Genomic DNA, 9,966 nt, shown 5'->3' with positions numbered 1-9,966 from the left:
ATCTAAACTCAGCTGATGAAAGTTTGAGAGAGAGATGGCAATAGTAAGATTAAAACAATTTTACAGTTCAAAATGAAGGCTTGGTTTCAAGACATTATGTTTTATAAATAAATGTTGATATGGGTATATAACTATGAAAACATACTTAGAGATGTTCTTTATTCAATTGCCTTATTAAAAATTACATATGGTGACTAAAACACCAGAGGAAACATTTCTTCTTTGTCTTCATCCTACACTGGGTATATTGGCACTTCTATAATTCTTTTTACCTGAATACAGAGTTGAGTGTATAACAGGGGGCTGGCTGCCACTTCTCCACCACGCATGAGCTACAGGCATAAGGCATCATGACTTGGAACGCCTACCAGGTAACGTAAACAGTGACTTGGAGGCCTGGCAGGTAACGTAAACAGTGAAGTGGGACTGGCATAATAAAACACAGTGCAACCGGGGCGATCAATGGCCCTTAGCACAGGCAGACAATAGGAAATCGACAGCGACTGTGCTGAACTGGAACATCCCCCACCCATTTAATGGAGCAGCTTAACACTTGTCATGCAGAAAGCAGGCCAGACTGACAAATTTCCTGAGAAAGTGAAACTGGACTTTTATTTGACAGCCCCTGATTTTTAAAAAGTGAGCAATAAATTTGCGTTTTGTAAAAAATGTCATGTACTACAGATAAAACACACCTATGTCCTCGATTCACCCCTTGGGCAGACAGTTTCCGATCTCTGGGGGAGAAGTCCACACTCAGTGGCCAATAGCCATGGGTCATATGCGCAGGGCCAGTACCCAGGGCCGTGCCAAGAGCCATGCCAAAAGGGATTGTACAGGTTTCCCAACAAACTCCAACTCTTGTAATTTCCAAAGGAAGGGTAGGGTATAGTCAAGATAGTACCCAGGGCCGTGCCAAGAGCCATGCCAAAAGGGATTGTACAGGTTTCCCAACAAACTCTAACTCTTGTAATTTCCAAAGGAAGGGTAGGGTATAGTCAAGACCCACCACTTCTGGAAATAAGAGCTCATTAAAAAACCAATACAGCGAGCCGTGTGTGTGCGCACGTGTGTGCAAATCCACGTGTGCTTACACAGGTGTCCTGGGAAGCGGTGGATGTGTCAAGTGAGATTGTTTTCTGTGTCCTTCTTTTCCCCTACGCTCGATCATCATGCCTCTCTCCCTTCCCCCTTCCCAGGAGAGAAGAGGAAAGAAACAGTAGGGAGAATCTATAACGGGAAATTTCAGAGCAAATGTTACCAGCTTAGTAGAGATGGAACAAAAATTCAACCCCTCCGATAAAGCTCAGAAGCACATTCTACTTCCTTCTCTCACCCTGAAGCCATCTTCTGGCTATGAGGGCTAATCATGTTTTCAAAAACTACCAGCTTCATCTTTAAAGTGAAAGGTCTCTCTTTAAAAAGAAAATGATTATATGCAGTAATTTTCCTTTTGGCCACATCTTCTCTGCCCGGGGCCATTAAAAACTATTAGAAATGTTAGCTCTAGTTGGAAGGAAGCAGAGTAAATAAAACTCAGCCAACTGGGGAATTAAATTTGGGGCCTAAGACATCAAAGTGAGAGGATAAAAATCAAAGCTTTTCACAAATAATTTCTAATGGTCAATTTTTATTTACTGGATTTCTCACAAGTCAGGAGTAAGTTGATGTGATTCTTCTTTCCTTCCACAAACCTATTTTATATTACTGATGGTCTTCTCTCACAATGTCATGACTGGCTCTAAATGTCCCTAATGGTCCAGTCCATTTATATAGGGAACATGTGCCTGGCACAGGGAGATGCTCTTGATGTTTGGATGAGAACCTGGTCATGTTATATATTTTTATTCCAGTTCACAGTAAATAATGCACCAACACAGAATAGCATGTAATAGTGGCTTTGAGTATAGGTTCTGCAGTCAGAGAAACTGAGGCCTAAAACCCAGTTCCCTTAAGGGGTGGCTTGGGCCAGCTAGTCAACATTTGGAAACCCCCATCTCTTCATAGAGATTCAAACGAGGATAACCTTGTATCTACCTCCCAGGATGGTGGAAAGAATTCGATGAGATAATGCATTGACACGTGTCAGGTACAATGCAAGTGCTTTGCAAGAGGCAAATAATAGTACACAGTCCTTAAGTTAATGCTGGTGAAGCATACACTTCCAAGATTACTCTAAGGACAGTCCACAATCATGGAATAGAAGGCAAAATAAATGAGCAGGGCCGGCCCCGTGGCGCGCTCGGGAGAGTGCGGCGCTGGGAGCGCAGTGACGATCCCGCCGCGGGTTCGGATCCTATATGGGACTGGCCGGTGCGCTCACTGGCTGAGAGCGGTGCGGGTGACACCACACCAAGGGTTGCAATCCCCTTACCGGTCACAAAAAATGACAAAAAATAACCCAAAATAAATGAGCAGTCTCCAGTTTTCACACTGAAAATTATTCCGTCTAGCAGCTGTCAGACTTTGGACAAATGTATGGCATTAGAACTGCAATCAACACTGACCAAAGTACATGAAAAAAACATTTTCTTTCCTCTCTCTATTATCCATTTTTCTTTTGTATGTGAAGAATACAGTGTGATAACTAAATTAATATAAGCTATCTCCTTACACGCCTGCAAACTGTATTCTTTTCAAGTACCTGACAAGTGGGTGACCAAACAGCCCCTCTGTGCTGAAACATTTGTCCACGCCAATCATAACTTTCTTGACGTTAAAGGAAATGAGAACGAAGCATGAACCGCCACAATGAACAGCAATTTAAAATTTTAAAACCATGAAAAAGGCATAACCACTCAATGTAAATCTCAAAATCGAGGTTCCCCCCTTGTCTGTCATTTAGACAAACTTCAAGGGTTATTCACAAATTTTAAGTCTGACTCTAATATTAAGTCTCATCAGATATAAAAATGGTTAAAACTGCCATACACAATAGCTATGGCATGCATTTGAACAAAACCATCATCATAATTTCTAAAGTGAGCTATAAACTTCTTTTTGCATTATTTGTAGTGTTATACTGCCCTTCAGTGTACAAACATGTGAACTGTTACATTTTTTTGAGCTCAAGAAATGTCTCTGTTTGAACCCTTACAGTGAACAAAATACTTATCTTATTTTTGGTAATATCTCAATGAAGGGTGTTGCAATGGGTTGAATCGTGTCCCACAAATTCATATGTTGAAGTCTTAATTCCCAGTGCCTCAGAATATGACCTTCTTTGGAAACAGAGTCATTGCAGATGTAATTAGTTAAGATGAGGTCACACTGGAGTTAGGTGGACTCTACTCCAATGCCACTGGTATCCTTATAAGAAGGGGAAATTTGGACACAAACAGGCACACAGGAAGAATGCCATGTGACAAATGAAGGCAGAGATCAGAGTGATGCTTCTATAAGCCAAGGAAAATCAAAGATTGTTAGCAAGCACTAGAAGGTAGAGGAGAGGCATGGAACAAACTCTCCCTCAAAGCCTTTGGAAGGAACCAACCCCGCCAACAGCTTGATCTCAGACTTCTAGCCTCCCTAAACATGAGACAATAAATTTCCCTTGTTTAAGACACTTAGTTTGTGTAGTTTGTTACAGCAGCCTTAGCAAATTAATACAGGTGTCTATTTTTCATCGCATAAAAATATAGAAAAAAAAATTCCTACAAAACACACACATCTCACTTTGACTAAAAGGATAAGAAAGGTTCAAAACCTAACAGACGATTGTTAAACTGAAACCTGGATTTATTAACATTGGCAGCTGATGGCTTTATTTTTGCATTGACCTTAACTAAGTTCTAGAAGGTTTTAGAGACAAACTCTAAAGCCTAGGGCATTCTATTAAAACATTATATATGTTTTGCTAATCTGAAAAAGAGACAAACACATGGTTTTTACTCATTTCACATTTATGTCACTTATCATTTATGCCACAATGACCAGTTCTTAATCATGTGAGAGCAGTTTCTGAGACCCTGGATTAGCCAGGCTCTCTTATTTTCTTTGTCTTTCTGCTTGTTCACTATTAGTTGTTTAACATTATATATGCAAAATAGTTCATTAAGAACAGGAAAGCCTTTATGGGATATGCCTCCTTGACTTCTAAGACAGTAACAGGGAGTCATGACAATGCCCCAAGAACAAGTGGGTAATGGACAGGACCCTGTTCTTGGGTGAATCAGTAGAACTGGATCAACAGAACTAGATCCTTCCAATCTTGACTCTGTAACTCACTCCCAGTGTGATCCTAACATCTCTGAGTGCCAGTTTTGTCTTCTCAAAAACGAGGGATTATGCTAAATCAGCAATGCGTCTTACAGCTCTTCTGTTTCATGATTTACAAAGGAACACAAGCAAAGGGCAGGCTAGGAAGGCAAGCTGTTCATTGAAAACCTACTACATCCAAGGCACTAAAGAGAAAATGTATCTTTTTTTTTTTTCCTTTCTGTCTTTTTTCATGACCAGCAACGGATCGCAACCCTCAGTGTCACGCCTGTACCGGACCGGGACCGGCAACGGGATCGCAACCCTCGGTGTTGCTCCCGCACCTCGCTCAGCCAGTGAGCGGCCGGTCTGTATGTGGGATCCGAACCCTCGGCGGGAGCACCACTGCACTCCCAAGTGGCGCACTGTAGCAGTGAGCCACTTGTGGGATCCGAACCCTCGGCGGGAGCACCGCTGCACTCCCAAGTGGCGCACTGTAGCAGTGAGCCACCGGGCCAGCCCCGAGAAAATGTATCTTTATCACCAAGTTGAGGAGCTTCTCTGGTTAGTACAGTGGGGAAGAATGGAAATATTTTAATTCTACCACTTACTAGATGCTCTTATTGAATGTTTTGGTAGGGTAGGAGATCAATAGGATCTCTATTTAGCCATATTTTGTGAATGTGAAGACTGAAATTGTCAAGAATTGGCTTTATACTGAGAGGTTAAAGGTTATTTCTAAATTTTTGGCATGTTCTAGTCAGTGATAACTTAAAACTTCAATGTTCTAGGTGTATTTCCAGAACCATGAAATATTTTAATTATTACCAAAGTACTATAACAACTTGGGAAAACAATTTTTTTTAAATAGAAAAATACTTCTGGAGCCAGGAAATAGTAGTTCAATTATTACTACTATATTATGATGTTAAACTTGAGGAAGACTTTTTTAGATTAAAAAATACTTTAAAACTGCAGTAAAATCCTTTTGTATTAAATTATAAGAAGATAATTGGGAATAATCAAGAGTTATTATGGTTCATCTTCTCTGCAGAACTTCTGGAAATGAATTAAATTTAGAAGATAAGGGGGTGTATAAAATTGCAGAATTAAAGACACTGTAAAGGGATATGCCATGAAGTGCCAGGTTTTGAGAATTTATAATATAGGGTTGTGAGAGGGGAAAGAAGAAACCGTTTTCACTAACAACAAAACCATAAAAATTCCAGGAGCTAACATTTTGTAAGAGAGGAAATGAACATGCAAACTGAACGAACGAGTGATTTTAGAATTCACAGGCAGTGCCAGGGTTAAAAATTTCCGTCTTCCTCTCTTATTTGACAACTTCATTCTGTTCCTAAATCCCTGCCTTCATGAAGCCACTAAGTGGCTTGGTGACCAAGTTACACCAAGGCACATGGCTGGAAATATTCATTTTCATTTTATGAATTTAAATTTTTGTAAGTGACTTGCTAAGACATACAAATTTTCCAAATTTTCCTACACATACAATAAATAAATAATAAAATTTATAAAATAAAAAATAAAATAAATAATAAAATTTGAGTATCCAAAAAAAAAAAAATTTTTTTTCTTGGAAGCTATGACTTCCAAGGGTAGCGCTGGGAGCGCAGCGTCGCTCCCGCCACGGGTTCGGATCCTATATAGGAATGGCCGGTGCGCTCACTGGCTGAGCGCGGTGTGGGCGACACCAAATCAAGGGTTGCGATCCCCTTACCGGTCACGAAAAAGCCAAAAAAAAAAAATTTTTTTTCTTGGAAGCTATGACTTCCAAGGGTTTCAGAAACTGAGATCCATGGGCCAAATATATTTTTGTACAGCCTTTGAGCTAAGAATGGTTTTTACATTTTAAAAGGGTTCGGAAAAAATCAAAAGAAGAATCACATTTTGTATTAGGTGAAAATGGTAGGAAATCTCCATTTCAGTGTCCATGAATAAAGTTTTATTGGAACACAGCCACACTCATTTGTTGATGTATTGTCTATGGCAGCTTTCAAGATACAACAGCAGAATTGAGTAGTTGCAACGGAGACCGTATGGTTCACAAATCCTAAAATATTTTCTATCTGCCCATTTCAGAAAAAGCTTGCCAACCACTGACTTAAGACATGACTTAGGTTGTTTTGACATGAAATCGGCAAATTCCTTTATGTCATTCCCTAGAAGACATAGTTCTGAGATCATCAGTGCAGTTCTTTAATCCTTCTTCACCTAATAGTCTCTGAACATAGGATAGGTGCTTCATGAATATGTCATTCGTGATGCTAATAATTTAAAAAAAATAAGTGCACACAGCTGTCTTTCAGCAGTAAAGGAATATTCCTGTGTATACCAATAAGTCGCTACTCTGTTCTAACCACTGAGCAAGGCTGGGCATGTGTCCAGTCAATCCAAAGAAGCAGCTCCACTGACATTTTGACTCAAATGTGACTGAATTAACGTGAACATCTGGAGCTTTTGTACTGTGTACACATGGCCCTAATTCCATCTGATTACCGGCATGCTCTTTTTTAGCCAAATTTTACTCACTCAATCGTAAGTGATGTTTCCAACATGTAAAAATATTTACTTTTTTAGGGATCTCAGTTTACTAATTGCTGTGCAAAGCACAGAAAGAGAAAATTCCTTTTCAGGGAAGCATTGAAATTTCCTCCCATAAAGGAAAGTTCATTAGAAAGTAGCTAAAGAATAGTTAAGAAAACACTTTGCTTTAATGTATGAGGCTTCTAATGGTATTTGCCATTTTTTTGAAAGGTAGGATTTTCCTAGCCAATCCTGCTTCTAATGCTTTGCCAAAAGAATACAAATAGTTAATTTCATGGATATTTTGCCTAGGGGAGACTTGAAGGGGTAGGAAGTGGAAAGAGTAGCCTTGTTTCAGTGCCCTACAAGTTAATCACAGCGTCAGCCTACACACAGGAAAAACAGAGATGAGACTGGGCAGCCTGTGAACACCCCGGGCCATGGAAGCAGCACTGCAAGAAAGGTCCCTTGAAGTAACAGAGAGAAGTTACACACTTACTAAGATCATGTACTTACTTGATTAACAAGAGCAGATGCCCCAGAAATACACTCAGTTCAGTTAAAAAGAAAGTAAGTTAAACCCAGCTGTGAACATCACGCTGCTCAAACAACCAACTGAAGTTGTAAGATTTCCACTGTTCAACAATTGGTTGTGCTATGTTAGCATAGTTCATTATCAGGATGCTTGAATAATTTGATCTCCTGAATAAGTTTTGGCAATGAGGTAGGCAGAGAATGATCGATTGGCTTCGGTGTAACTGGAGCATGGAGAGAAAGGAAAAGAATTAGAAGGGGGTTCCCTAGACCCCAGATGGGAGCTCTATCATTCAGAATAACACATGCGCACTCGTTCTTACTTTAGGCTGAATGACATGATGCCAAAGACAAGGCTCAGAGCTTGATTCTATCATTCAGAATAACACATGCGCACTCGTTCTTACTTTAGGCTGAATGACATGATGCCAGAGACAAGGCTCAAAGCACCCGCGAGAGAGGATGAAGTATGAGACGACCAGAGCTGCATGCTTTGATCAAGAGTCTGTAATAAAGTACTCCCAGGGGCTCGATGCTGGGCTCTGCAGCTGCTGAGACAGCACAGGGATGGGAGAGACAGCACAGGGATGAAATCCCATCCCTGAGCCTCCTTTTCTTTTGGCACAAGGACAGGGATCAAGTTACAAACTACTCCTGTCTTCTACCAATTAATAATAGTCCTACCTTGGACTTCCTTTCTATGTCTAGACTACATCCTTCCAATTCTCCATTGACTGTACTCCGAGGAGCGTCTCCTCTTCCAACTGCACACTTTAAATTCTCATCCATAGATTGGTGACCACAGACTTTGACACCTACCCTCTTCCCATGGCTCAGCTATTTCTACATCCTTCCCTCCATGTGACTCTGCACCAGCTCTCCTCCAACCCGACCCTATCCACACCTAGACCTCGTTCCTCTCTTTCTTCCCCCCAGGTCCTTTACGTGGCTCTCAAGCATCTTTCAGCAATTTCCTCCCTCATGTAGATGCTCAATCATCTAAATCAATCAACTATTTGACACGTGTATTGTGTGCCTACTAAGTGCTCAGCTCGTGCATTGTATGGGGAGAGAGAGAGACAGAGAAGCTCACTACCTCAAAACTACACACACAGTGCTCAGTAAATATTTGCTAATAAATTTACAAATAATTAGGGTGGGGTCAGGTTACGAAAGTTCTCAAAAGCCCAGCAGAAGCATCCTGCCTTGATATGTTGTGGACGGTGGAGTCCCTGTAGGTTGGCAAACACACAGAAGAGACCGGAAGCAGGTGGCATTTTAGGAAGGTGGCTGAAAGCCTGAGGGGCTTCACTGAAATGGAGTTGTCAGGAAGCAAGGATGGGTTCTGCAGGGCAGATGGTTCAAAAGACAGAGGGAGTATCAAAACAGGGGAACTTTGTGCTGAATTCCACAGGAAGGATGAGGAAAAGGGATCCGATCTTATGGACCATCATGGCTCAAGCACTCCCTTTATCCTAATGTCCCCAAGCCTTCTGCTGGGGTCCTGGCCTTTCTCCCTTATCTCCTCTGTCCAGCGAACATCACCAGTCATAAAACTAACCGTCCTCAAACTGTACAAATGATCATTATTCCCACCTCCTAACGCCTGCTCTGCCTCCTGTCTTCTGGTGGTACCACTATTAATCCACTTGCCCGAGTCAGCTCCTAGAACATTCTGTGGCCTGTAGCAGAGGAGCGTCAGGGAAGACAGAGAAAGACAGATGGGAAAGGGATAAGGACAGGCAGGTGAGGCTGGGGCCAAGGGAGGAGAGGCGGTCAATTAGATAAAGAATGCAGTGAATGTGGCCCCCGTGAAATCCTTTCAGTGGAGTGTCACATGTGGGCCGGCCAGCTGAGGAGTAAAGGGAGGAAAGAAACACTGGCCACCGAGAGGAGCCTGGCCCTGGTGCTTGCAGGCTTTTGCCCTGGTCGGGGAAGACCTCCCCGCATGCTCAGGGCCCATCTTATCTCTCAGAACTCAGCTCAGGGTCCTCTTCTGAGCCCCCATCAGCACCTCTGCTTGCTCCCTAACCTGGCAGGATGAGCCTAAGTCCTCCTACTGGGCCCACTGGACTTTTCTCTACCAGGCACATATCTGATTATATTGTAATGATCTGTTTTCTTCTCTGATTTTGGGACTGTGAACAGGCATCTTTGTATTCTCAGCACTTAGTCCAGTGTCTGGCAAAGAGAAGGCACTCAAGGGACAAATGCATGCATGAGAAAAAGGAGGAAAGAGGATGTAGACTCTTCCTTCAAAACCTTGCATGAGAAAAGAAGGAAAGAGACCAGCAGACACAGGACAGACAGCACATTTGCAGACGGAGGAACCTAAGCATATTCAAGGATAAAATGAAGGGAATGTCAAGAGACTGAAGATACACACGAGGGACTGATGGCTGGCTCCCAAGCCCAGGGGAGAGGGGGCCAAGAGCACAAGGAGCAGGAGCCAGCCTGGGGCAGGGAGAGGGACTGGAAGGAAAGGGGTGATGGAGGTAAGGTTTGTGGGGTTGGGGGGTGGGGACATTCTGGAGGTTTAATGAGTTTTTGCCCCAGGACCTCATTTTTCTGAATAAAATAAGAGGAAAGGTCATATACCACATAGCAAATAGAAACAGAAAAATAGAAATAGAAAAAAAAAAAAGAAAAGAAAAGAAAAAGTGATAAAAGTTTAGAACAATCTCCCAGGAG

Source organism: Galeopterus variegatus, unplaced genomic scaffold, assembly GCF_000696425.1.
Source record: "Galeopterus variegatus unplaced genomic scaffold, G_variegatus-3.0.2 Scaffold4513, whole genome shotgun sequence".
NCBI lineage: Eukaryota > Metazoa > Chordata > Mammalia > Dermoptera > Cynocephalidae > Galeopterus > Galeopterus variegatus.
This window is presented reverse-complemented; position numbering follows the sequence as displayed.